This window comes from Hyla sarda, unplaced genomic scaffold (genome assembly GCF_029499605.1).
Source record: "Hyla sarda isolate aHylSar1 unplaced genomic scaffold, aHylSar1.hap1 scaffold_841, whole genome shotgun sequence".
Taxonomy (NCBI): Eukaryota; Metazoa; Chordata; class Amphibia; order Anura; family Hylidae; genus Hyla; species Hyla sarda.
In genome coordinates, this window is record NW_026610868.1 from 112,955 (window position 1) to 138,028 (window position 25,074).

At 45.9% G+C, this 25,074-nt stretch overlaps 11 non-coding genes across 11 annotated transcripts; all 11 read left to right on the plus strand.

Annotated features, from left to right (window-relative positions):
- The first annotated feature begins 472 nt into the window (after positions 1 to 472).
- LOC130347552 (U2 spliceosomal RNA) lies at positions 473 to 663 on the plus strand. The gene has a single exon (XR_008885465.1). It is a non-coding gene; the product is annotated as a U2 spliceosomal RNA (small nuclear RNA).
- Positions 664 to 2,744: 2,081 nt separating this feature from the next.
- Positions 2,745 to 2,935, plus strand: LOC130347553 (U2 spliceosomal RNA). Its single transcript, XR_008885466.1, has one exon. It is a non-coding gene; the product is annotated as a U2 spliceosomal RNA (small nuclear RNA).
- Positions 2,936 to 6,649: 3,714 nt separating this feature from the next.
- On the plus strand, positions 6,650 to 6,837 carry LOC130347521 (U2 spliceosomal RNA). Its single transcript, XR_008885439.1, has one exon. It is a non-coding gene; the product is annotated as a U2 spliceosomal RNA (small nuclear RNA).
- A 2,088-nt stretch (positions 6,838 to 8,925) lies between these two features.
- Positions 8,926 to 9,116, plus strand: LOC130347547 (U2 spliceosomal RNA). The gene has a single exon (XR_008885461.1). It is a non-coding gene; the product is annotated as a U2 spliceosomal RNA (small nuclear RNA).
- A 2,093-nt stretch (positions 9,117 to 11,209) lies between these two features.
- LOC130347575 (U2 spliceosomal RNA) lies at positions 11,210 to 11,400 on the plus strand. The gene has a single exon (XR_008885486.1). It is a non-coding gene; the product is annotated as a U2 spliceosomal RNA (small nuclear RNA).
- A 2,094-nt stretch (positions 11,401 to 13,494) lies between these two features.
- Positions 13,495 to 13,685, plus strand: LOC130347554 (U2 spliceosomal RNA). The gene has a single exon (XR_008885467.1). It is a non-coding gene; the product is annotated as a U2 spliceosomal RNA (small nuclear RNA).
- Positions 13,686 to 15,764: 2,079 nt separating this feature from the next.
- LOC130347555 (U2 spliceosomal RNA) lies at positions 15,765 to 15,955 on the plus strand. The gene has a single exon (XR_008885468.1). It is a non-coding gene; the product is annotated as a U2 spliceosomal RNA (small nuclear RNA).
- A 2,090-nt stretch (positions 15,956 to 18,045) lies between these two features.
- Positions 18,046 to 18,237, plus strand: LOC130347515 (U2 spliceosomal RNA). Its single transcript, XR_008885435.1, has one exon. It is a non-coding gene; the product is annotated as a U2 spliceosomal RNA (small nuclear RNA).
- Positions 18,238 to 20,324: 2,087 nt separating this feature from the next.
- LOC130347556 (U2 spliceosomal RNA) lies at positions 20,325 to 20,515 on the plus strand. Its single transcript, XR_008885469.1, has one exon. It is a non-coding gene; the product is annotated as a U2 spliceosomal RNA (small nuclear RNA).
- A 2,083-nt stretch (positions 20,516 to 22,598) lies between these two features.
- On the plus strand, positions 22,599 to 22,789 carry LOC130347557 (U2 spliceosomal RNA). Its single transcript, XR_008885470.1, has one exon. It is a non-coding gene; the product is annotated as a U2 spliceosomal RNA (small nuclear RNA).
- Positions 22,790 to 24,874: 2,085 nt separating this feature from the next.
- On the plus strand, positions 24,875 to 25,065 carry LOC130347558 (U2 spliceosomal RNA). Its single transcript, XR_008885471.1, has one exon. It is a non-coding gene; the product is annotated as a U2 spliceosomal RNA (small nuclear RNA).
- Positions 25,066 to 25,074: the final 9 nt, after the last annotated feature.

Consider the following 25,074-nt stretch of genomic DNA (forward strand, 5'->3'; position numbering starts at 1 on the left):
GCAGAACCATCACCGCCATAGGTTGTCAAATAACCCGGGTTTAACCCACACAGGTAAGTCCAATGGGGTGCAGGCATGTCCTCTATGCTTACAGCTTCCCGTGGGTGTTGGTTTGATACCGTTTGGGGACAGCCAAGGAGGCATCTGCAGGCAACAAAGGTAGGTGTGTGCTTGTGTGTGTGTTTCCTATGCAGATCCTAAGCCCAGTGTCACATGCAAGTAGGAGGAGTAAGAAGGGTTCCTGGCAAATCCGGGTTATGGATTGCATTTAAAAAGGCCCCGTGGGAGTGCAATGGGCCCCTGTCTTGCTGCTTAGCAATAATGGTATGGGTTTAGGTTCTGCTGTGTGTACTGGTGGTTGACTGCCCCCCAGCCCAGAGTGTGCATGGAAAATTGTCTGGCAGCCTCCCTGACAGCAAGCAGTGATAGTGCCCATGAAGGGCACCTTGTTGGGCCCGCCCCTTTCACGGTTATCGCTTCTCGGCCTTTTGGCTAAGATCAAGTGTAGTATCTGTTCTTATCAGTTTAATATCTGATACGTCCCCTATCTGGGGACCATATATTAAATGGATTTTTGAGAACGGGGGCCGATTTCGAAGCTTGCTTCCGTCGCCCTATGCATTGACCCGATATGGCAGTATCTTCGGGTACAGTGCACCACCCCCTTACAGGGTTAAAAAGAAAGATTCCTACTTTCATTGCTACCTGCTTGCTGGCTAGCCAGCTAGCCAGCCCTGTGGGCCTTGCTGCTGCTGCAGCCAAAAAACAAAAGGTGGTGCTGCTGCTGCTTCTGCTTCTGCTTGTGTCTGGCCGCTGTTGGAGCGTCCAGGCACAGGACTTCTGCTGCTGCTGACTAAATGGCCTCCTTAATTGGATCATTTGAGTAGCCAGCACACCTGTGCAGGTAGGGCATGACATGATAGGCAGCTGCCTTGATAGCGGGTGGGTGCTGAATGTTCCTAATTGACAAAATAAGATTAATGCTTATGAAGAAATATAAAATCTCATCCCTTCCCCAATATCGCGCCACACCCCTACCCCTTAATTCCCTGGTTGAACTTGATGGACATATGTCTTTTTTCGACCGTACTAACTATGTAACTATGTAACATAACATGGGGGGGGGGGGGTCTCCTGGCTGTTCACACAGGTGTGTCATTGCTGTACATTGACCATGCATTGCTTCTGTGGTATTGCAAAGGCAAAGACAAATGCTTCCAGCCATCCATTGCACTAATGGATTGGTCATCAGCTGGCTGTCTATGTCCCGCATCAATATAGACCAAAGTACAGAGGGTTAGGCTATGCTATTGTGCACCTACCTGATGCATCAGAAGGTGCGAGGCCCTTGCTAAATTCTGTGCACAGACTTTGAGATCTATACTTTAGACTGTATCTAAACCTGCTCCAACATGGACTGACATTCTGGCCTACTTTCAGCCGATGCGACTTGTCTGTCGCTGAACAGTCGCTTTTTATGTATTCAGCACCTATGTATAATGTTGTAAAAATGCTCTAGAAGCTAAAGTCGCAGAAATGTCACACATATTTGGCCTGCAACTTTCTGTGCGACAAATTCAGACAGGAAAAATCAGTATAAATCCTTAGAAAATTATCCCCCAGTGTCTCCATCTGCTGGCGGTATTGAATAAGCATTGCTGCACTGATGGGGTATGCATTAGACGAAAAAAAAGAAGAAAAAGAAGAATAATACGCCCAGAAAAGAGGCGAAAAGGAGAAAAACGTAAAAAAACGTGAAAAAAAAGTAAGAGGAAGAGAAGGGAAAAAAAGGTGGAAATGGGTTTAAAAGTGATTTCGGCGGAGAAATATATATATATATATATATATATATATATATATATATATATATATGCGCACACACACACATATATATAAACGTATTCTCCGTTGAGATATTGCAGCCGCTGCTGTGTCCAGGCCCAGGAGCCTTAGCACTGTGCTGTGATGTCACTCAATACCACTGACATCACTAGGTGTAAACAACATCTCTCCTTTGCTGTGTATGTGACTATGGAGCTGTTTGGTGATGTCGTCTATTATGGCCTTCATAGAAGCAACATGAGATTGTTGCATCCATCTAGAACCCTCAGAACTACAGTGCTATGATGTCACTCACTTCCACAGGCCTTGCAGAGTGTAAACAACAACAACCCAGCTTTGTTGTGTATGTAACCATAGGGATTTGTGATGTCACCTAGAACCTTCACAGCAGCGACAGCTTTATGAGGAGCATCAGCACTGCTCTGCCTGAGCAGAACCATCACCGCCATAGGTTGTCAAATAACCCGGGTTTAACCCACACAGGTAAGTCCAATGGGGTGCAGGCATGTCCTCTATGCTTACAGCTTCCCGTGGGTGTTGGTTTGATACCGTTTGGGGACAGCCAAGGAGGCATCTGCAGGCAACAAAGGTAGGTGTGTGCTTGTGTGTGTGTTTCCTATGCAGATCCTAAGCCCAGTGTCACATGCAAGTAGGAGGAGTAAGAAGGGTTCCTGGCAAATCCGGGTTATGGATTGCATTTAAAAAGGCCCCGTGGGAGTGCAATGGGCCCCTGTCTTGCTGCTTAGCAATAATGGTATGGGTTTAGGTTCTGCTTTGTGTACTGGTGGTTGACTGCCCCCCAGCCCAGAGTGTGCATGGAAAATTGTCTGGCAGCCTCCCTGACAGCAAGCAGTGATAGTGCCCATGAAGGGCACCTTGTTGGGCCCGCCCCTTTTACGGTTATCGCTTCTCGGCCTTTTGGCTAAGATCAAGTGTAGTATCTGTTCTTATCAGTTTAATATCTGATACGTCCCCTATCTGGGGACCATATATTAAATGGATTTTTGAGAACGGGGGCCGATTTCGAAGCTTGCTTCCGTCGCCCTATGCATTGACCCGATATGGCAGTATCTTCGGGTACAGTGCACCACCCCCTTACAGGGTTAAAAAGAAAGATTCCTACTTTCATTGCTACCTGCTTGCTGGCTAGCCAGCTAGCCAGCCCTGTGGGCCTTGCTGCTGCTGCAGCCAAAAAACAAAAGGTGGTGCTGCTGCTGCTTCTGCTGCTTCTGCTTCTGCTTGTGTCTGGCCGCTGTTGGAGCGTCCAGGCACAGGACTTCTGCTGCTGCTGACTAAATGGCCTCCTTAATTGGATCATTTGAGTAGCCAGCACACCTGTGCAGGTAGGGCATGAGATGATAGGCAGCTGCCTTGATAGCGGGTGGGTGCTGAATGTTCCTAATTGACAAAATAAGATTAATGCTTATGAAGAAATATAAAATCTCATCCCTTCCCCAATATCGCGCCACACCCCTACCCCTTAATTCCCTGGTTGAACTTGATGGACATATGTCTTTTTTCGACCGTACTAACTATGTAACTATGTAACATAACATGGGGGGGGGGGGGGTCTCCTGGCTGTTCACACAGGTGTGTCATTGCTGTACATTGACCATGCATTGCTTCTGTGGTATTGCAAAGGCAAAGACAAATGCTTCCAGCCATCCATTGCACTAATGGATTGGTCATCAGCTGGCTGTCTATGTCCCGCATCAATATAGACCAAAGAACAGAGGGTTAGGCTATGCTATTGTGCACCTACCTGATGCATCAGAAGGTGCGAGGCCCTTGCTAAATTCTGTGCACAGACTTTGAGATCTATACTTTAGACTGTATCTAAACCTGCTCCAACATGGACTGACATTCTGGCCTACTTTCAGCCGATGCGACTTGTCTGTCGCTGAACAGTCGCTTTTTATGTATTCAGCACCTATGTATAATGTTGTAAAAATGCTCTAGAAGCTAAAGTCGCAGAAATGTCACACATATTTGGCCTGCAACTTTCTGTGCGACAAATTCAGACAGGAAAAATCAGTATAAATCCTTAGAAAATTATCCCCCAGTGTCTCCATCTGCTGGCGGTATTGAATAAGCATTGCTGCACTGATGGGGTATGCATTAGACGAAAAAAAAGAAGAAAAAGAAGAATAATACGCCCAGAAAAGAGGCGAAAAGGAGAAAAACGTAAAAAAACGTGAAAAAAAAGTAAGAGGAAGAGAAGGGAAAAAAAGGTGGAAATGGGTTTAAAAGTGATTTCGGCGGAGAAATATATATATATATATATATATATATATATATATATATATATATATATATATAAATATATATACGCGCACACACACACATATATATAAACGTATTCTCCGTTGAGATATTGCAGCCGCTGCTGTGTCCAGGCCCAGGAGCCTTAGCACTGTGCTGTGATGTCACTCAATACCACTGACATCACTAGGTGTAAACAACATCTCTCCTTTGCTGTGTATGTGACTATGGAGCTGTTTGGTGATGTCGTCTATTATGGCCTTCATAGAAGCAACAGGAGATTGTTGCATCCATCTAGAACCCTCAGAACTACAGTGCTATGATGTCACTCACTTCCACAGGCCTTGCAGAGTGTAAACAACAACAACCCAGCTTTGTTGTGTATGTAACCATAGGGATTTGTGATGTCACCTAGAACCTTCACAGCAGCGACAGCTTTATGAGGAGCATCAGCACTGCTCTGCCTGAGCAGAACCATCACCGCCATAGGTTGTCAAATAACCCGGGTTTAACCCACACAGGTAAGTCCAATGGGGTGCAGGCATGTCCTCTATGCTTACAGCTTCCCGTGGGTGTTGGTTTGATACCGTTTGGGGACAGCCAAGGAGGCATCTGCAGGCAACAAAGGTAGGTGTGTGCTTGTGTGTGTGTTTCCTATGCAGATCCTAAGCCCAGTGTCACATGCAAGTAGGAGGAGTAAGAAGGGTTCCTGGCAAATCCGGGTTATGGATTGCATTTAAAAAGGCCCCGTGGGAGTGCAATGGGCCCCTGTCTTGCTGCTTAGCAATAATGGTATGGGTTTAGGTTCTGCTGTGTGTACTGGTGGTTGACTGCCCCCCAGCCCAGAGTGTGCATGGAAAATTGTCTGGCAGCCTCCCTGACAGCAAGCAGTGATAGTGCCCATGAAGGGCACCTTGTTGGGCCCGCCCCTTTCACGGTTATCGCTTCTCGGCCTTTTGGCTAAGATCAAGTGTAGTTTCGGCTCACTTGGTCTGGCCAGAGGGTGTCTGGGGTACCCGGCTCCTTGGCCTTGGGGGATCGTCCTTCCTAACGGAGGGACTTCACCCCCTTGCTGCAATTGGGGAGCCGGCCTAGTCCCCGGACAACGGGGAGCGATCCCCTTTCACTGCCCACATTCTGTGGGGGAGTGTCTTTTGTTCCTGTTGGACGTGATTTTCTACAAGATGGCAGAAGAACCGGAGATGCCTGGAACCAGAGAAGAGGAGATGCCCTTTTTCGGGAGGATTAAAAATGGCGTTCGCATCCTGCTGAAGGACTCTGCTAAGAGAGGAAGAGGACTTTCTTTTGTAGTGGAGGACATGCTGTTTGGACTTCTGCACGTATCCAAGGTACAGATTCTGTCTATGCTGGAATTCCCCAAGAGGGGGTGTTATGACATAATCTTTGTCTCTGATGAAGATTGTGATTCATTTTGTAAGAAAGTGGATGCCTCTAAGACTCATGTAATCTGGGAAGGCGTGGAAGTTATTCCCCATTTTCCAGGGAAAGAAAAAATATTGACTGTAAGAATGTATAGTCCATATATCCCTGAAGAGGACATAGTTGTTTTTTTGGACCAGTTTTGTGAAGAGATTGTGCCTTTGGGTAAAGTATTTAACCAGTATGGGGTTTGGACAACAAAATGGAAGTTTAAAGTAAAATTTAGGGAGGAGGCGGGAGGGGGAACAGTGTTTCCTCCTTCCCGTTTCAAGATAGGTTCCATAAATGGGGACCTGTTTTTTGCTGGAATGCAGAATTTCTGCCGTAAGTGCAGACAATATGGACACCTGAAAGATGAATGTACGTATCTATGGTGTTATAAATGCCAGAAGGAAGGACATGGAACAGAGTCGTGTACCCAGAGGGGTAAATGTAATTTGTGTAACCAAAGTGGACATTTGTACGCAAATTGTCCAAAGAAGAAAAAGAAGAGAGAAGATGTGGGTTTGCTGCAAGATGAACCAGAAATTAATAAGAAGACTGGGCATTACTCTAAAAACTGCCCAGAAAAATCTGTGGCTATGGAGTTTGAAAGTGAAGTAAAGTTGAAGAGGAAGAAAAAAGAAGAAGAAAGTGGGAGTGAGGCTTCTGAAGGGGAGCCAACAGAGGAATTGAAGAAAAGATTTCTTGGTGAATATTTTGTTGGTTTTTTGGGCGAGGTGCTGGACCAAGCCCCAAAGGAAGAAAGAGAAGTATTTGTGCAAGATTTACTAAAATTTAAAATAAAAGTGAACACTCGACTTGAAACTGCGAGGGAAAAAGTATTGCAGTCCTTAAAGCCTGATGTGGGACGCTTCATGGCGACCTACCAAGTGTCGCCATGGTTGGCAGTTCCAGTTAAAAAAGCTTTGAAGAGTGGAGCTCTTCAATTCGGATTAATTGATTATTTGGGAGTTTTTGCTTGGAGAAAGGGTTTGATTTTGGAATAAGGTTTATTTGAGTTTTTGTTGTTAGTTATGTTGTTTTAATTTGTTTTATTTTGGAAATAAATAAAAAAGTTACCTGATGATGAGCACAAAAATCTAGTTCACATAAGATCTTAGAACTATGATTTAGTTCTGAGGGAAACTTAAAAAAAAATCTGTTCTTATCAGTTTAATATCTGATACGTCCCCTATCTGGGGACCATATATTAAATGGATTTTTGAGAACGGGGGCCGATTTCGAAGCTTGCTTCCGTCGCCCTATGCATTGACCCGATATGGCAGTATCTTCGGGTACAGTGCACCACCCCCTTACAGGGTTAAAAAGAAAGATTCCTACTTTCATTGCTACCTGCTTGCTGGCTAGCCAGCTAGCCAGCCCTGTGGGCCTTGCTGCTGCTGCAGCCAAAAAACAAAAGGTGGTGCTGCTGCTGCTTCTGCTGCTTCTGCTTCTGCTTGTGTCTGGCCGCTGTTGGAGCGTCCAGGCACAGGACTTCTGCTGCTGCTGACTAAATGGCCTCCTTAATTGGATCATTTGAGTAGCCAGCACACCTGTGCAGGTAGGGCATGACATGATAGGCAGCTGCCTTGATAGCGGGTGGGTGCTGAATGTTCCTAATTGACAAAATAAGATTAATGCTTATGAAGAAATATAAAATCTCATCCCTTCCCCAATATCGCGCCACACCCCTACCCCTTAATTCCCTGGTTGAACTTGATGGACATATGTCTTTTTTCGACCGTACTAACTATGTAACTATGTAACATAACATGGGGGGGGGGGGGGTCTCCTGGCTGTTCACACAGGTGTGTCATTGCTGTACATTGACCATGCATTGCTTCTGTGGTATTGCAAAGGCAAAGACAAATGCTTCCAGCCATCCATTGCACTAATGGATTGGTCATCAGCTGGCTGTCTATGTCCCGCATCAATATAGACCAAAGTACAGAGGGTTAGGCTATGCTATTGTGCACCTACCTGATGCATCAGAAGGTGCGAGGCCCTTGCTAAATTCTGTGCACAGACTTTGAGATCTATACTTTAGACTGTATCTAAACCTGCTCCAACATGGACTGACATTCTGGCCTACTTTCAGCCGATGCGACTTGTCTGTCGCTGAACAGTCGCTTTTTATGTATTCAGCACCTATGTATAATGTTGTAAAAATGCTCTAGAAGCTAAAGTCGCAGAAATGTCACACATATTTGGCCTGCAACTTTCTGTGCGACAAATTCAGACAGGAAAAATCAGTATAAATCCTTAGAAAATTATCCCCCAGTGTCTCCATCTGCTGGCGGTATTGAATAAGCATTGCTGCACTGATGGGGTATGCATTAGACAAAAAAAAAGAAGAAAAAGAAGAATAATACGCCCAGAAAAGAGGCGAAAAGGAGAAAAACGTAAAAAAAACGTGAAAAAAAAGTAAGAGGAAGAGAAGGGAAAAAAAGGTGGAAATGGGTTTAAAAGTGATTTCGGCGGAGAAATATATATATATATATATATATATATATATATATATATATACGCGCACACACACACATATATATAAACGTATTCTCCGTTGAGATATTGCAGCCGCTGCTGTGTCCAGGCCCAGGAGCCTTAGCACTGTGCTGTGATGTCACTCAATACCACTGACATCACTAGGTGTAAACAACATCTCTCCTTTGCTGTGTATGTGACTATGGAGCTGTTTGGTGATGTCGTCTATTATGGCCTTCATAGAAGCAACAGGAGATTGTTGCATCCATCTAGAACCCTCAGAACTACAGTGCTATGATGTCACTCACTTCCACAGGCCTTGCAGAGTGTAAACAACAACAACCCAGCTTTGTTGTGTATGTAACCATAGGGATTTGTGATGTCACCTAGAACCTTCACAGCAGCGACAGCTTTATGAGGAGCATCAGCACTGCTCTGCCTGAGCAGAACCATCACCGCCATAGGTTGTCAAATAACCCGGGTTTAACCCACACAGGTAAGTCCAATGGGGTGCAGGCATGTCCTCTATGCTTACAGCTTCCCGTGGGTGTTGGTTTGATACCGTTTGGGGACAGCCAAGGAGGCATCTGCAGGCAACAAAGGTAGGTGTGTGCTTGTGTGTGTGTTTCTTATGCAGATCCTAAGCCCAGTGTCACATGCAAGTAGGAGGAGTAAGAAGGGTTCCTGGCAAATCCGGGTTATGGATTGCATTTAAAAAGGCCCCGTGGGAGTGCAATGGGCCCCTGTCTTGCTGCTTAGCAATAATGGTATGGGTTTAGGTTCTGCTGTGTGTACTGGTGGTTGACTGCCCCCCAGCCCAGAGTGTGCATGGAAAATTGTCTGGCAGCCTCCCTGACAGCAAGCAGTGATAGTGCCCATGAAGGGCACCTTGTTGGGCCCGCCCCTTTCACGGTTATCGCTTCTCGGCCTTTTGGCTAAGATCAAGTGTAGTATCTGTTCTTATCAGTTTAATATCTGATATGTCCCCTATCTGGGGACCATATATTAAATGGATTTTTGAGAACGGGGGCCGATTTCGAAGCTTGCTTCCGTCGCCCTATGCATTGACCCGATATGGCAGTATCTTCGGGTACAGTGCACCACCCCCTTACAGGGTTAAAAAGAAAGATTCCTACTTTCATTGCTACCTGCTTGCTGGCTAGCCAGCTAGCCAGCCCTGTGGGCCTTGCTGCTGCTGCAGCCAAAAAACAAAAGGTGGTGCTGCTGCTGCTTCTGCTGCTTCTGCTTCTGCTTGTGTCTGGCCGCTGTTGGAGCGTCCAGGCACAGGACTTCTGCTGCTGCTGACTAAATGGCCTCCTTAATTGGATCATTTGAGTAGCCAGCACACCTGTGCAGGTAGGGCATGACATGATAGGCAGCTGCCTTGATAGCGGGTGGGTGCTGAATGTTCCTAATTGACAAAATAAGATTAATGCTTATGAAGAAATATAAAATCTCATCCCTTCCCCAATATCGCGCCACACCCCTACCCCTTAATTCCCTGGTTGAACTTGATGGACATATGTCTTTTTTCGACCGTACTAACTATGTAACTATGTAACATAACATGGGGGGGGGGGGTCTCCTGGCTGTTCACACAGGTGTGTCATTGCTGTACATTGACCATGCATTGCTTCTGTGGTATTGCAAAGGCAAAGACAAATGCTTCCAGCCATCCATTGCACTAATGGATTGGTCATCAGCTGGCTGTCTATGTCCCGCATCAATATAGACCAAAGTACAGAGGGTTAGGCTATGCTATTGTGCACCTACCTGATGCATCAGAAGGTGCGAGGCCCTTGCTAAATTCTGTGCACAGACTTTGAGATCTATACTTTAGACTGTATCTAAACCTGCTCCAACATGGACTGACATTCTGGCCTACTTTCAGCCGATGCGACTTGTCTGTCGCTGAACAGTCGCTTTTTATGTATTCAGCACCTATGTATAATGTTGTAAAAATGCTCTAGAAGCTAAAGTCGCAGAAATGTCACACATATTTGGCCTGCAACTTTCTGTGCGACAAATTCAGACAGGAAAAATCAGTATAAATCCTTAGAAAATTATCCCCCAGTGTCTCCATCTGCTGGCGGTATTGAATAAGCATTGCTGCACTGATGGGGTATGCATTAGACAAAAAAAAAGAAGAAAAAGAAGAATAATACGCCCAGAAAAGAGGCGAAAAGGAGAAAAACGTAAAAAAACGTGAAAAAAAAGTAAGAGGAAGAGAAGGGAAAAAAAGGTGGAAATGGGTTTAAAAGTGATTTCGGCGGAGAAATATATATATATATATATATATATATATATATATATATATATATATACGCGCACACACACACATATATATAAACGTATTCTCCGTTGAGATATTGCAGCCGCTGCTGTGTCCAGGCCCAGGAGCCTTAGCACTGTGCTGTGATGTCACTCAATACCACTGACATCACTAGGTGTAAACAACATCTCTCCTTTGCTGTGTATGTGACTATGGAGCTGTTTGGTGATGTCGTCTATTATGGCCTTCATAGAAGCAACAGGAGATTGTTGCATCCATCTAGAACCCTCAGAACTACAGTGCTATGATGTCACTCACTTCCACAGGCCTTGCAGAGTGTAAACAACAACAACCCAGCTTTGTTGTGTATGTAACCATAGGGATTTGTGATGTCACCTAGAACCTTCACAGCAGCGACAGCTTTATGAGGAGCATCAGCACTGCTCTGCCTGAGCAGAACCATCACCGCCATAGGTTGTCAAATAACCCGGGTTTAACCACACCCACACAGGTAAGTCCAATGGGGTGCAGGCATGTCCTCTATGCTTACAGCTTCCCGTGGGTGTTGGTTTGATACCGTTTGGGGACAGCCAAGGAGGCATCTGCAGGCAACAAAGGTAGGTGTGTGCTTGTGTGTGTGTTTTCCTATGCAGATCCTAAGCCCAGTGTCACAAGTAGGAGGAGTAAGAAGGGTTCCTGGCAAATCCGGGTTATGGATTGCATTTAAAAAGGCCCCGTGGGAGTGCAATGGGCCCCTGTCTTGCTGCTTAGCAATAATGGTATGGGTTTAGGTTCTGCTGTGTGTACTGGTGGTTGACTGCCCCCCAGCCCAGAGTGTGCATGGAAAATTGTCTGGCAGCCTCCCTGACAGCAAGCAGTGATAGTGCCCATGAAGGGCACCTTGTTGGGCCCGCCCCTTTCACGGTTATCGCTTCTCGGCCTTTTGGCTAAGATCAAGTGTAGTATCTGTTCTTATCAGTTTAATATCTGATATGTCCCCTATCTGGGGACCATATATTAAATGGATTTTTGAGAACGGGGGCCGATTTCAAAGCTTGCTTCCGTCGCCCTATGCATTGACCCGATATGGCAGTATCTTCGGGTACAGTGCACCACCCCCTTACAGGGTTAAAAAGAAAGATTCCTACTTTTCATTGCTACCTGCTTGCTGGCTAGCCAGCTAGCCAGCCCTGTGGGCCTTGCTGCTGCTGCAGCCAAAAAACAAAAGGTGGTGGTGCTGCTGCTGCTTCTGCTGCTTCTGCTTCTGCTTGTGTCTGGCCGCTGTTGGAGCGTCCAGGCACAGGACTTCTGCTGCTGCTGACTAAATGGCCTCCTTAATTGGATCATTTGAGTAGCCAGCACACCTGTGCAGGTAGGTCATGACATGATAGGCAGCTGCCTTGATAGCGGGTGGGTGCTGAATGTTCCTAATTGACAAAATAAGATTAATGCTTATGAAGAAATATAAAATCTCATCCCTTCCCCAATATCGCGCCACACCCCTACCCCTTAATTCCCTGGTTGAACTTGATGGACATATGTCTTTTTTCGACCCGTACTAACTATGTAACTATGTAACATAACATGGGGGGGGGGGGGGTCTCCTGGCTGTTCACACAGGTGTGTCATTGCTGTACATTGACCATGCATTGCTTCTGTGGTATTGCAAAGGCAAAGACAAATGCTTCCAGCCATCCATTGCACTAATGGATTGGTCATCAGCTGGCTGTCTATGTCCCGCATCAATATAGACCAAAGTACAGAGGGTTAGGCTATGCTATTGTGCACCTACCTGATGCATCAGAAGGTGCGAGGCCCTTGCTAAATTCTGTGCACAGACTTTGAGATCTATACTTTAGACTGTATCTAAACCTGCTCCAACATGGACTGACATTCTGGCCTACTTTCAGCCGATGCGACTTGTCTGTCGCTGAACAGTCGCTTTTTATGTATTCAGCACCTATGTATAATGTTGTAAAAATGCTCTAGAAGCTAAAGTCGCAGAAATGTCACACATATTTGGCCTGCAACTTTCTGTGCGACAAATTCAGACAGGAAAAATCAGTATAAATCCTTAGAAAATTATCCCCCAGTGTCTCCATCTGCTGGCGGTATTGAATAAGCATTGCTGCACTGATGGGGTATGCATTAGACGAAAAAAAAGAAGAAAAAGAAGAATAATACGCCCAGAAAAGAGGCGAAAAGGAGAAAAACGTAAAAAAACGTGAAAAAAAAGTAAGAGGAAGAGAAGGGAAAAAAAGGTGGAAATGGGTTTAAAAGTGATTTCGGCGGAGAAATATATATATATATATATATATATATATATATATATATATATATGCGCACACACACACATATATATTAACGTATTCTCCGTTGAGATATTGCAGCCGCTGCTGTGTCCAGGCCCAGGAGCCTTAGCACTGTGCTGTGATGTCACTCAATACCACTGACATCACTAGGTGTAAACAACATCTCTCCTTTGCTGTGTATGTGACTATGGAGCTGTTTGGTGATGTCGTCTATTATGGCCTTCATAGAAGCAACAGGAGATTGTTGCATCCATCTAGAACCCTCAGAACTACAGTGCTATGATGTCACTCACTTCCACAGGCCTTGCAGAGTGTAAACAACAACAACCCAGCTTTGTTGTGTATGTAACCATAGGGATTTGTGATGTCACCTAGAACCTTCACAGCAGCGACAGCTTTATGAGGAGCATCAGCACTGCTCTGCCTGAGCAGAACCATCACCGCCATAGGTTGTCAAATAACCCGGGTTTAACCCACACAGGTAAGTCCAATGGGGTGCAGGCATGTCCTCTATGCTTACAGCTTCCCGTGGGTGTTGGTTTGATACCGTTTGGGGACAGCCAAGGAGGCATCTGCAGGCAACAAAGGTAGGTGTGTGCTTGTGTGTGTGTTTCCTATGCAGATCCTAAGCCCAGTGTCACATGCAAGTAGGAGGAGTAAGAAGGGTTCCTGGCAAATCCGGGTTATGGATTGCATTTAAAAAGGCCCCGTGGGAGTGCAATGGGCCCCTGTCTTGCTGCTTAGCAATAATGGTATGGGTTTAGGTTCTGCTGTGTGTACTGGTGGTTGACTGCCCCCCAGCCCAGAGTGTGCATGGAAAATTGTCTGGCAGCCTCCCTGACAGCAAGCAGTGATAGTGCCCATGAAGGGCACCTTGTTGGGCCCGCCCCTTTCACGGTTATCGCTTCTCGGCCTTTTGGCTAAGATCAAGTGTAGTATCTGTTCTTATCAGTTTAATATCTGATACGTCCCCTATCTGGGGACCATATATTAAATGGATTTTTGAGAACGGGGGCCGATTTCGAAGCTTGCTTCCGTCGCCCTATGCATTGACCCGATATGGCAGTATCTTCGGGTACAGTGCACCACCCCCTTACAGGGTTAAAAAGAAAGATTCCTACTTTCATTGCTACCTGCTTGCTGGCTAGCCAGCTAGCCAGCCCTGTGGGCCTTGCTGCTGCTGCAGCCAAAAAACAAAAGGTGGTGCTGCTGCTGCTTCTGCTTCTGCTTGTGTCTGGCCGCTGTTGGAGCGTCCAGGCACAGGACTTCTGCTGCTGCTGCTGACTAAATGGCCTCCTTAATTGGATCATTTGAGTAGCCAGCACACCTGTGCAGGTAGGGCATGACATGATAGGCAGCTGCCTTGATAGCGGGTGGGTGCTGAATGTTCCTAATTGACAAAATAAGATTAATGCTTATGAAGAAATATAAAATCTCATCCCTTCCCCAATATCGCGCCACACCCCTACCCCTTAATTCCCTGGTTGAACTTGATGGACATATGTCTTTTTTCGACCGTACTAACTATGTAACTATGTAACATAACATGGGGGGGGGGGGGGTCTCCTGGCTGTTCACACAGGTGTGTCATTGCTGTACATTGACCATGCATTGCTTCTGTGGTATTGCAAAGGCAAAGACAAATGCTTCCAGCCATCCATTGCACTAATGGATTGGTCATCAGCTGGCTGTCTATGTCCCGCATCAATATAGACCAAAGTACAGAGGGTTAGGCTATGCTATTGTGCACCTACCTGATGCATCAGAAGGTGCGAGGCCCTTGCTAAATTCTGTGCACAGACTTTGAGATCTATACTTTAGACTGTATCTAAACCTGCTCCAACATGGACTGACATTCTGGCCTACTTTCAGCCGATGCGACTTGTCTGTCGCTGAACAGTCGCTTTTTATGTATTCAGCACCTATGTATAATGTTGTAAAAATGCTCTAGAAGCTAAAGTCGCAGAAATGTCACACATATTTGGCCTGCAACTTTCTGTGCGACAAATTCAGACAGGAAAAATCAGTATAAATCCTTAGAAAATTATCCCCCAGTGTCTCCATCTGCTGGCGGTATTGAATAAGCATTGCTGCACTGATGGGGTATGCATTAGACGAAAAAAAAGAAGAAAAAGAAGAATAATACGCCCAGAAAAGAGGCGAAAAGGAGAAAAACGTAAAAAAACGTGAAAAAAAAGTAAGAGGAAGAGAAGGGAAAAAAAGGTGGAAATGGGTTTAAAAGTGATTTCGGCGGAGAAATATATATATATATATATATATATATATATATATATATACGCGCACACACACACATATATATAAACGTATTCTCCGTTGAGATATTGCAGCCGCTGCTGTGTCCAGGCCCAGGAGCCTTAGCACTGTGCTGTGATGTCACTCAATACCACTGACATCACTAGGTGTAAACAACATCTCTCCTTTGCTGTGTATGTGACTATGGAGCTGTTTGGTGATGTCGTCTATTATGGCCTTCATAGAAGCAACAGGAGATTGTTGCATCCATCTAGAACCCTCAGAACTACAGTGCTATGATGTCACTCACTTCCACAGGCCTTGCAGAGTGTAAACAACAACAACCCAGCTTTGTTGTGTATGTAACCATAGGGATTTGTGATGTCACCTAGAACCTTCACAGCAGCGACAGCTTTATGAGGAGCATCAGCACTGCTCTGCCTGAGCAGAACCATCACCGCCATAGGTTGTCAAATAACCCGGGTTTAACCCACACAGGTAAGTCCAATGGGGTGCAGGCATGTCCTCTATGCTTACAGCTTCCCGTGGGTGTTGGTTTGATACCGTTTGGGGACAGCCAAGGAGGCATCTGCAGGCAACAAAGGTAGGTGTGTGCTTGTGTGTGTGTTTCCTATGCAGATCCTAAGCCCAGTGTCACATGCAAGTAGGAGGAGTAAGAAGGGTTCCTGGCAAATCCGGGTTATGGATTGCATTTAAAAAGGCCCCGTGGGAGTGCAATGGGCCCCTGTCTTGCTGCTTAGCAATAATGGTATGGGTTTAGGTTCTGCTGTGTGTACTGGTGGTTGACTGCCCCCCAGCCCAGAGTGTGCATGGAAAATTGTCTGGCAGCCTCCCTGACAGCAAGCAGTGATAGTGCCCATGAAGGGCACCTTGTTGGGCCCGCCCCTTTCACGGTTATCGCTTCTCGGCCTTTTGGCTAAGATCAAGTGTAGTATCTGTTCTTATCAGTTTAATATCTGATACGTCCCCTATCTGGGGACCATATATTAAATGGATTTTTGAGAACGGGGGCCGATTTCGAAGCTTGCTTCCGTCGCCCTATGCATTGACCCGATATGGCAGTATCTTCGGGTACAGTGCACCACCCCCTTACAGGGTTAAAAAGAAAGATTCCTACTTTCATTGCTACCTGCTTGCTGGCTAGCCAGCTAGCCAGCCCTGTGGGCCTTGCTGCTGCTGCAGCCAAAAAACAAAAGGTGGTGCTGCTGCTGCTTCTGCTGCTTCTGCTTCTGCTTGTGTCTGGCCGCTGTTGGAGCGTCCAGGCACAGGACTTCTGCTGCTGCTGACTAAATGGCCTCCTTAATTGGATCATTTGAGTAGCCAGCACACCTGTGCAGGTAGGGCATGACATGATAGGCAGCTGCCTTGATAGCGGGTGGGTGCTGAATGTTCCTAATTGACAAAATAAGATTAATGCTTATGAAGAAATATAAAATCTCATCCCTTCCCCAATATCGCGCCACACCCCTACCCCTTAATTCCCTGGTTGAACTTGATGGACATATGTCTTTTTTCGACTGTACTAACTATGTAACTATGTACATAACATGGGGGGGGGGGGGGTCTCCTGGCTGTTCACACAGGTGTGTCATTGCTGTACATTGACCATGCATTGCTTCTGTGGTATTGCAAAGGCAAAGACAAATGCTTCCAGCCATCCATTGCACTAATGGATTGGTCATCAGCTGGCTGTCTATGTCCCGCATCAATATAGACCAAAGTACAGAGGGTTAGGCTATGCTATTGTGCACCTACCTGATGCATCAGAAGGTGCGAGGCCCTTGCTAAATTCTGTGCACAGACTTTGAGATCTATACTTTAGACTGTATCTAAACCTGCTCCAACATGGACTGACATTCTGGCCTACTTTCAGCCGATGCGACTTGTCTGTCGCTGAACAGTCGCTTTTTATGTATTCAGCACCTATGTATAATGTTGTAAAAATGCTCTAGAAGCTAAAGTCGCAGAAATGTCACACATATTTGGCCTGCAACTTTCTGTGCGACAAATTCAGACAGGAAAAATCAGTATAAATCCTTAGAAAATTATCCCCCAGTGTCTCCATCTGCTGGCGGTATTGAATAAGCATTGCTGCACTGATGGGGTATGCATTAGACGAAAAAAAAGAAGAAAAAGAAGAATAATACGCCCAGAAAAGAGGCGAAAAGGAGAAAAACGTAAAAAAACGTGAAAAAAAAGTAAGAGGAAGAGAAGGGAAAAAAAGGTGGAAATGGGTTTAAAAGTGATTTCGGCGGAGAAATATATATATATATATATATATATATATATATATATATATATATACGCGCACACACACACATATATATAAACGTATTCTCCGTTGAGATATTGCAGCCGCTGCTGTGTCCAGGCCCAGGAGCCTTAGCACTGTGCTGTGATGTCACTCAATACCACTGACATCACTAGGTGTAAACAACATCTCTCCTTTGCTGTGTATGTGACTATGGAGCTGTTTGGTGATGTCGTCTATTATGGCCTTCATAGAAGCAACAGGAGATTGTTGCATCCATCTAGAACCCTCAGAACTACAGTGCTATGATGTCACTCACTTCCACAGGCCTTGCAGAGTGTAAACAACAACAACCCAGCTTTGTTGTGTATGTAACCATAGGGATTTGTGATGTCACCTAGAACCTTCACAGCAGCGACAGCTTTATGAGGAGCATCAGCACTGCTCTGCCTGAGCAGAACCATCACCGCCATAGGTTGTCAAATAACCCGGGTTTAACCCACACAGGTAAGTCCAATGGGGTGCAGGCATGTCCTCTATGCTTACAGCTTCCCGTGGGTGTTGGTTTGATACCGTTTGGGGACAGCCAAGGAGGCATCTGCAGGCAACAAAGGTAGGTGTGTGCTTGTGTGTGTGTTTCCTATGCAGATCCTAAGCCCAGTGTCACATGCAAGTAGGAGGAGTAAGAAGGGTTCCTGGCAAATCCGGGTTATGGATTGCATTTAAAAAGGCCCCGTGGGAGTGCAATGGGCCCCTGTCTTGCTGCTTAGCAATAATGGTATGGGTTTAGGTTCTGCTGTGTGTACTGGTGGTTGACTGCCCCCCAGCCCAGAGTGTGCATGGAAAATTGTCTGGCAGCCTCCCTGACAGCAAGCAGTGATAGTGCCCATGAAGGGCACCTTGTTGGGCCCGCCCCTTTCACGGTTATCGCTTCTCGGGCCTTTTGGCTAAGATCAAGTGTAGTATCTGTTCTTATCAGTTTAATATCTGATACGTCCCCTATCTGGGGACCATATATTAAATGGATTTTTGAGAACGGGGGCCGATTTCGAAGCTTGCTTCCGTCGCCCTATGCATTGACCCGATATAGCAGTATCTTCGGGTACAGTGCACCACCCCCTTACAGGGTTAAAAAGAAAGATTCCTACTTTCATTGCTACCTGCTTGCTGGCTAGCCAGCTAGCCAGCCCTGTGGGCCTTGCTGCTGCTGCAGCCAAAAAACAAAAGGTGGTGCTGCTGCTGCTTCTGCTGCTTCTGCTTCTGCTTGTGTCTGGCCGCTGTTGGAGCGTCCAGGCACAGGACTTCTGCTGCTGCTGACTAAATGGCCTCCTTAATTGGATCATTTGAGTAGCCAGCACACCTGTGCAGGTAGGGCATGACATGATAGGCAGCTGCCTTGATAGCGGGTGGGTGCTGAATGTTCCTAATTGACAAAATAAGATTAATGCTTATGAAGAAATATAAAATCTCATCCCTTCCCCAATATCGCGCCACACCCCTACCCCTTAATTCCCTGGTTGAACTTGATGGACATATGTCTTTTTTCGACCGTACTAACTATGTAACTATGTAACATAACATGGGGGGGGGGGGGGGGGTCTCCTGGCTGTTCACACAGGTGTGTCATTGCTGTACATTGACCATGCATTGCTTCTGTGGTATTGCAAAGGCAAAGACAAATGCTTCCAGCCATCCATTGCACTAATGGATTGGTCATCAGCTGGCTGTCTATGTCCCGCATCAATATAGACCAAAGTACAGAGGGTTAGGCTATGCTATTGTGCACCTACCTGATGCATCAGAAGGTGCAAGGCCCTTGCTAAATTCTGTGCACAGACTTTGAGATCTATACTTTAGACTGTATCTAAACCTGCTCCAACATGGACTGACATTCTGGCCTACTTTCAGCCGATGCGACTTGTCTGTCGCTGAACAGTCGCTTTTTATGTATTCAGCACCTATGTATAATGTTGTAAAAATGCTCTAGAAGCTAAAGTCGCAGAAATGTCACACATATTTGGCCTGCAACTTTCTGTGCGACAAATTCAGACAGGAAAAATCAGTATAAATCCTTAGAAAATTATCCCCCAGTGTCTCCATCTGCTGGCGGTATTGAATAAGCATTGCTGCACTGATGGGGTATGCATTAGACGAAAAAAAAGAAGAAAAAGAAGAATAATACACCCAGAAAAGAGGCGAAAAGGAGAAAAACGTAAAAAAACGTGAAAAAAAGTAAGAGGAAGAGAAGGGAAAAAAAGGTGGAAATGGGTTTAAAAGTGATTTCGGCGGAGAAATATATATATATATATATATATATATATATATATATATACGCGCACACACACACATATATATAAACGTATTCTCCGTTGAGATATTGCAGCCGCTGCTGTGTCCAGGCCCAGGAGCCTTAGCACTGTGCTGTGATGTCACTCAATACCACTGACATCACTAGGTGTAAACAACATCTCTCCTTTGCTGTGTATGTGACTATGGAGCTGTTTGGTGATGTCGTCTATTATGGCCTTCATAGAAGCAACAGGAGATTGTTGCATCCATCTAGAACCCTCAGAACTACAGTGCTATGATGTCACTCACTTCCACAGGCCTTGCAGAGTGTAAACAACAACAACCCAGCTTTGTTGTGTATGTAACCATAGGGATTTGTGATGTCACCTAGAACCTTCACAGCAGCGACAGCTTTATGAGGAGCATCAGCACTGCTCTGCCTGAGCAGAACCATCACCGCCATAGGTTGTCAAATAACCCGGGTTTAACCCACACAGGTAAGTCCAATGGGGTGCAGGCATGTCCTCTATGCTTACAGCTTCCCGTGGGTGTTGGTTTGATACCGTTTGGGGACAGCCAAGGAGGCATCTGCAGGCAACAAAGGTAGGTGTGTGCTTGTGTGTGTGTTTCCTATGCAGATCCTAAGCCCAGTGTCACATGCAAGTAGGAGGAGTAAGAAGGGTTCCTGGCAAATCCGGGTTATGGATTGCATTTAAAAAGGCCCCGTGGGAGTGCAATGGGCCCCTGTCTTGCTGCTTAGCAATAATGGTATGGGTTTAGGTTCTGCTGTGTGTACTGGTGGTTGACTGCCCCCCAGCCCAGAGTGTGCATGGAAAATTGTCTGGCAGCCTCCCTGACAGCAAGCAGTGATAGTGCCCATGAAGGGCACCTTGTTGGGCCCGCCCCTTTCACGGTTATCGCTTCTCGGCCTTTTGGCTAAGATCAAGTGTAGTATCTGTTCTTATCAGTTTAATATCTGATACGTCCCCTATCTGGGGACCATATATTAAATGGATTTTTGAGAACGGGGGCCGATTTCGAAGCTTGCTTCCGTCGCCCTATGCATTGACCCGATATGGCAGTATCTTCGGGTACAGTGCACCACCCCCTTACAGGGTTAAAAAGAAAGATTCCTACTTTCATTGCTACCTGCTTGCTGGCTAGCCAGCTAGCCAGCCCTGTGGGCCTTGCTGCTGCTGCAGCCAAAAAACAAAAGGTGGTGCTGCTGCTGCTTCTTCTGCTTGTGTCTGGCCGCTGTTGGAGCGTCCAGGCACAGGACTTCTGCTGCTGCTGACTAAATGGCCTCCTTAATTGGATCATTTGAGTAGCCAGCACACCTGTGCAGGTAGGGCATGACATGATAGGCAGCTGCCTTGATAGCGGGTGGGTGCTGAATGTTCCTAATTGACAAAATAAGATTAATGCTTATGAAGAAATATAAAATCTCATCCCTTCCCCAATATCGCGCCACACCCCTACCCCTTAATTCCCTGGTTGAACTTGATGGACATATGTCTTTTTTCGACCGTACTAACTATGTAACTATGTAACATAACATGGGGGGGGGGGGGGGGGGGGTCTCCTGGCTGTTCACACAGGTGTGTCATTGCTGTACATTGACCATGCATTGCTTCTGTGGTATTGCAAAGGCAAAGACAAATGCTTCCAGCCATCCATTGCACTAATGGATTGGTCATCAGCTGGCTGTCTATGTCCCGCATCAATATAGACCAAAGTACAGAGGGTTAGGCTATGCTATTGTGCACCTACCTGATGCATCAGAAGGTGCGAGGCCCTTGCTAAATTCTGTGCACAGACTTTGAGATCTATACTTTAGACTGTATCTAAACCTGCTCCAACATGGACTGACATTCTGGCCTACTTTCAGCCGATGCGACTTGTCTGTCGCTGAACAGTCGCTTTTTATGTATTCAGCACCTATGTATAATGTTGTAAAAATGCTCTAGAAGCTAAAGTCGCAGAAATGTCACACATATTTGGCCTGCAACTTTCTGTGCGACAAATTCAGACAGGAAAAATCAGTATAAATCCTTAGAAAATTATCCCCCAGTGTCTCCATCTGCTGGCGGTATTGAATAAGCATTGCTGCACTGATGGGGTATGCATTAGACGAAAAAAAAGAAGAAAAAGAAGAATAATACGCCCAGAAAAGAGGCGAAAAGGAGAAAAACGTAAAAAAACGTGAAAAAAAAGTAAGAGGAAGAGAAGGGAAAAAAAGGTGGAAATGGGTTTAAAAGTGATTTCGGCGGAGAAATATATATATATATATATATATATATATATATATATATATACGCGCACACACACACATATATATATAAACGTATTCTCCGTTGAGATATTGCAGCCGCTGCTGTGTCCAGGCCCAGGAGCCTTAGCACTGTGCTGTGATGTCACTCAATACCACTGACATCACTAGGTGTAAACAACATCTCTCCTTTGCTGTGTATGTGACTATGGAGCTGTTTGGTGATGTCGTCTATTATGGCCTTCATAGAAGCAACAGGAGATTGTTGCATCCATCTAGAACCCTCAGAACTACAGTGCTATGATGTCACTCACTTCCACAGGCCTTGCAGAGTGTAAACAACAACAACCCAGCTTTGTTGTGTATGTAACCATAGGGATTTGTGATGTCACCTAGAACCTTCACAGCAGCGACAGCTTTATGAGGAGCATCAGCACTGCTCTGCCTGAGCAGAACCATCACCGCCATAGGTTGTCAAATAACCCGGGTTTAACCCACACAGGTAAGTCCAATGGGGTGCAGGCATGTCCTCTATGCTTACAGCTTCCCGTGGGTGTTGGTTTGATACCGTTTGGGGACAGCCAAGGAGGCATCTGCAGGCAACAAAGGTAGGTGTGTGCTTGTGTGTGTGTTTCCTATGCAGATCCTAAGCCCAGTGTCACATGCAAGTAGGAGGAGTAAGAAGGGTTCCTGGCAAATCCGGGTTATGGATTGCATTTAAAAAGGCCCCGTGGGAGTGCAATGGGCCCCTGTCTTGCTGCTTAGCAATAATGGTATGGGTTTAGGTTCTGCTGTGTGTACTGGTGGTTGACTGCCCCCCAGCCCAGAGTGTGCATGGAAAATTGTCTGGCAGCCTCCCTGACAGCAAGCAGTGATAGTGCCCATGAAGGGCACCTTGTTGGGCCCGCCCCTTTCACGGTTATCGCTTCTCGGCCTTTTGGCTAAGATCAAGTGTAGTATCTGTTCTTATCAGTTTAATATCTGATACGTCCCCTATCTGGGGACCATATATTAAATGGATTTTTGAGAACGGGGGCCGATTTCGAAGCTTGCTTCCGTCGCCCTATGCATTGACCCGATATGGCAGTATCTTCGGGTACAGTGCACCACCCCCTTACAGGGTTAAAAAGAAAGATTCCTACTTTCATTGCTACCTGCTTGCTGGCTAGCCAGCTAGCCAGCCCTGTGGGCCTTGCTGCTGCTGCAGCCAAAAAACAAAAGGTGGTGATGCTGCTGCTTCTGCTGCTTCTGCTGGTGTCTGGCCGCTGTTGGAGCGTCCAGGCACAGGACTTCTGCTGCTGCTGACTAAATGGCCTCCTTAATTGGATCATTTGAGTAGCCAGCACACCTGTGCAGGTAGGGCATGACATGATAGGCAGCTGCCTTGATAGCGGGTGGGTGCTGAATGTTCCTAATTGACAAAATAAGATTAATGCTTATGAAGAAATATAAAATCTCATCCCTTCCCCAATATCGCGCCACACCCCTACCCCTTAATTCCCTGGTTGAACTTGATGGACATATGTCTTTTTTCGACCGTACTAACTATGTAACTATGTAACATAACATGGGGGGGGGGGGGGGGTCTCCTGGCTGTTCACACAGGTGTGTCATTGCTGTACATTGACCATGCATTGCTTCTGTGGTATTGCAAAGGCAAAGACAAATGCTTCCAGCCATCCATTGCACTAATGGATTGGTCATCAGCTGGCTGTCTATGTCCCGCATCAATATAGACCAAAGTACAGAGGGTTAGGCTATGCTATTGTGCACCTACCTGATGCATCAGAAGGTGCGAGGCCCTTGCTAAATTCTGTGCACAGACTTTGAGATCTATACTTTAGACTGTATCTAAACCTGCTCCAACATGGACTGACATTCTGGCCTACTTTCAGCCGATGCGACTTGTCTGTCGCTGAACAGTCGCTTTTTATGTATTCAGCACCTATGTATAATGTTGTAAAAATGCTCTAGAAGCTAAAGTCGCAGAAATGTCACACATATTTGGCCTGCAACTTTCTGTGCGACAAATTCAGACAGGAAAAATCAGTATAAATCCTTAGAAAATTATCCCCCAGTGTCTCCATCTGCTGGCGGTATTGAATAAGCATTGCTGCACTGATGGGGTATGCATTAGACGAAAAAAAAGAAGAAAAAGAAGAATAATACGCCCAGAAAAGAGGCGAAAAGGAGAAAAACGTAAAAAAACGTGAAAAAAAAGTAAGAGGAAGAGAAGGGAAAAAAAGGTGGAAATGGGTTTAAAAGTGATTTCGGCGGAGAAATATATATATATATATATATATATATATATATATATATATATACGCGCACACACACACATATATATAAACGTATTCTCCGTTGAGATATTGCAGCCGCTGCTGTGTCCAGGCCCAGGAGCCTTAGCACTGTGCTGTGATGTCACTCAATACCACTGACATCACTAGGTGTAAACAACATCTCTCCTTTGCTGTGTATGTGACTATGGAGCTGTTTGGTGATGTCGTCTATTATGGCCTTCATAGAAGCAACAGGAGATTGTTGCATCCATCTAGAACCCTCAGAACTACAGTGCTATGATGTCACTCACTTCCACAGGCCTTGCAGAGTGTAAACAACAACAACCCAGCTTTGTTGTGTATGTAACCATAGGGATTTGTGATGTCACCTAGAACCTTCACAGCAGCGACAGCTTTATGAGGAGCATCAGCACTGCTCTGCCTGAGCAGAACCATCACCGCCATAGGTTGTCAAATAACCCGGGTTTAACCCACACAGGTAAGTCCAATGGGGTGCAGGCATGTCCTCTATGCTTACAGCTTCCCGTGGGTGTTGGTTTGATACCGTTTGGGGACAGCCAAGGAGGCATCTGCAGGCAACAAAGGTAGGTGTGTGCTTGTGTGTGTGTTTCCTATGCAGATCCTAAGCCCAGTGTCACATGCAAGTAGGAGGAGTAAGAAGGGTTCCTGGCAAATCCGGGTTATGGATTGCATTTAAAAAGGCCCCGTGGGAGTGCAATGGGCCCCTGTCTTGCTGCTTAGCAATAATGGTATGGGTTTAGGTTCTGCTGTGTGTACTGGTGGTTGACTGCCCCCCAGCCCAGAGTGTGCATGGAAAATTGTCTGGCAGCCTCCCTGACAGCAAGCAGTGATAGTGCCCATGAAGGGCACCTTGTTGGGCCCGCCCCTTTCACGGTTATCGCTTCTCGGCCTTTTGGCTAAGATCAAGTGTAGTATCTGTTCTTATCAGTTTAATATCTGATACGTCCCCTATCTGGGGACCATATATTAAATGGATTTTTGAGAACGGGGGCCGATTTCGAAGCTTGCTTCCGTCGCCCTATGCATTGACCCGATATGGCAGTATCTTCGGGTACAGTGCACCACCCCCTTACAGG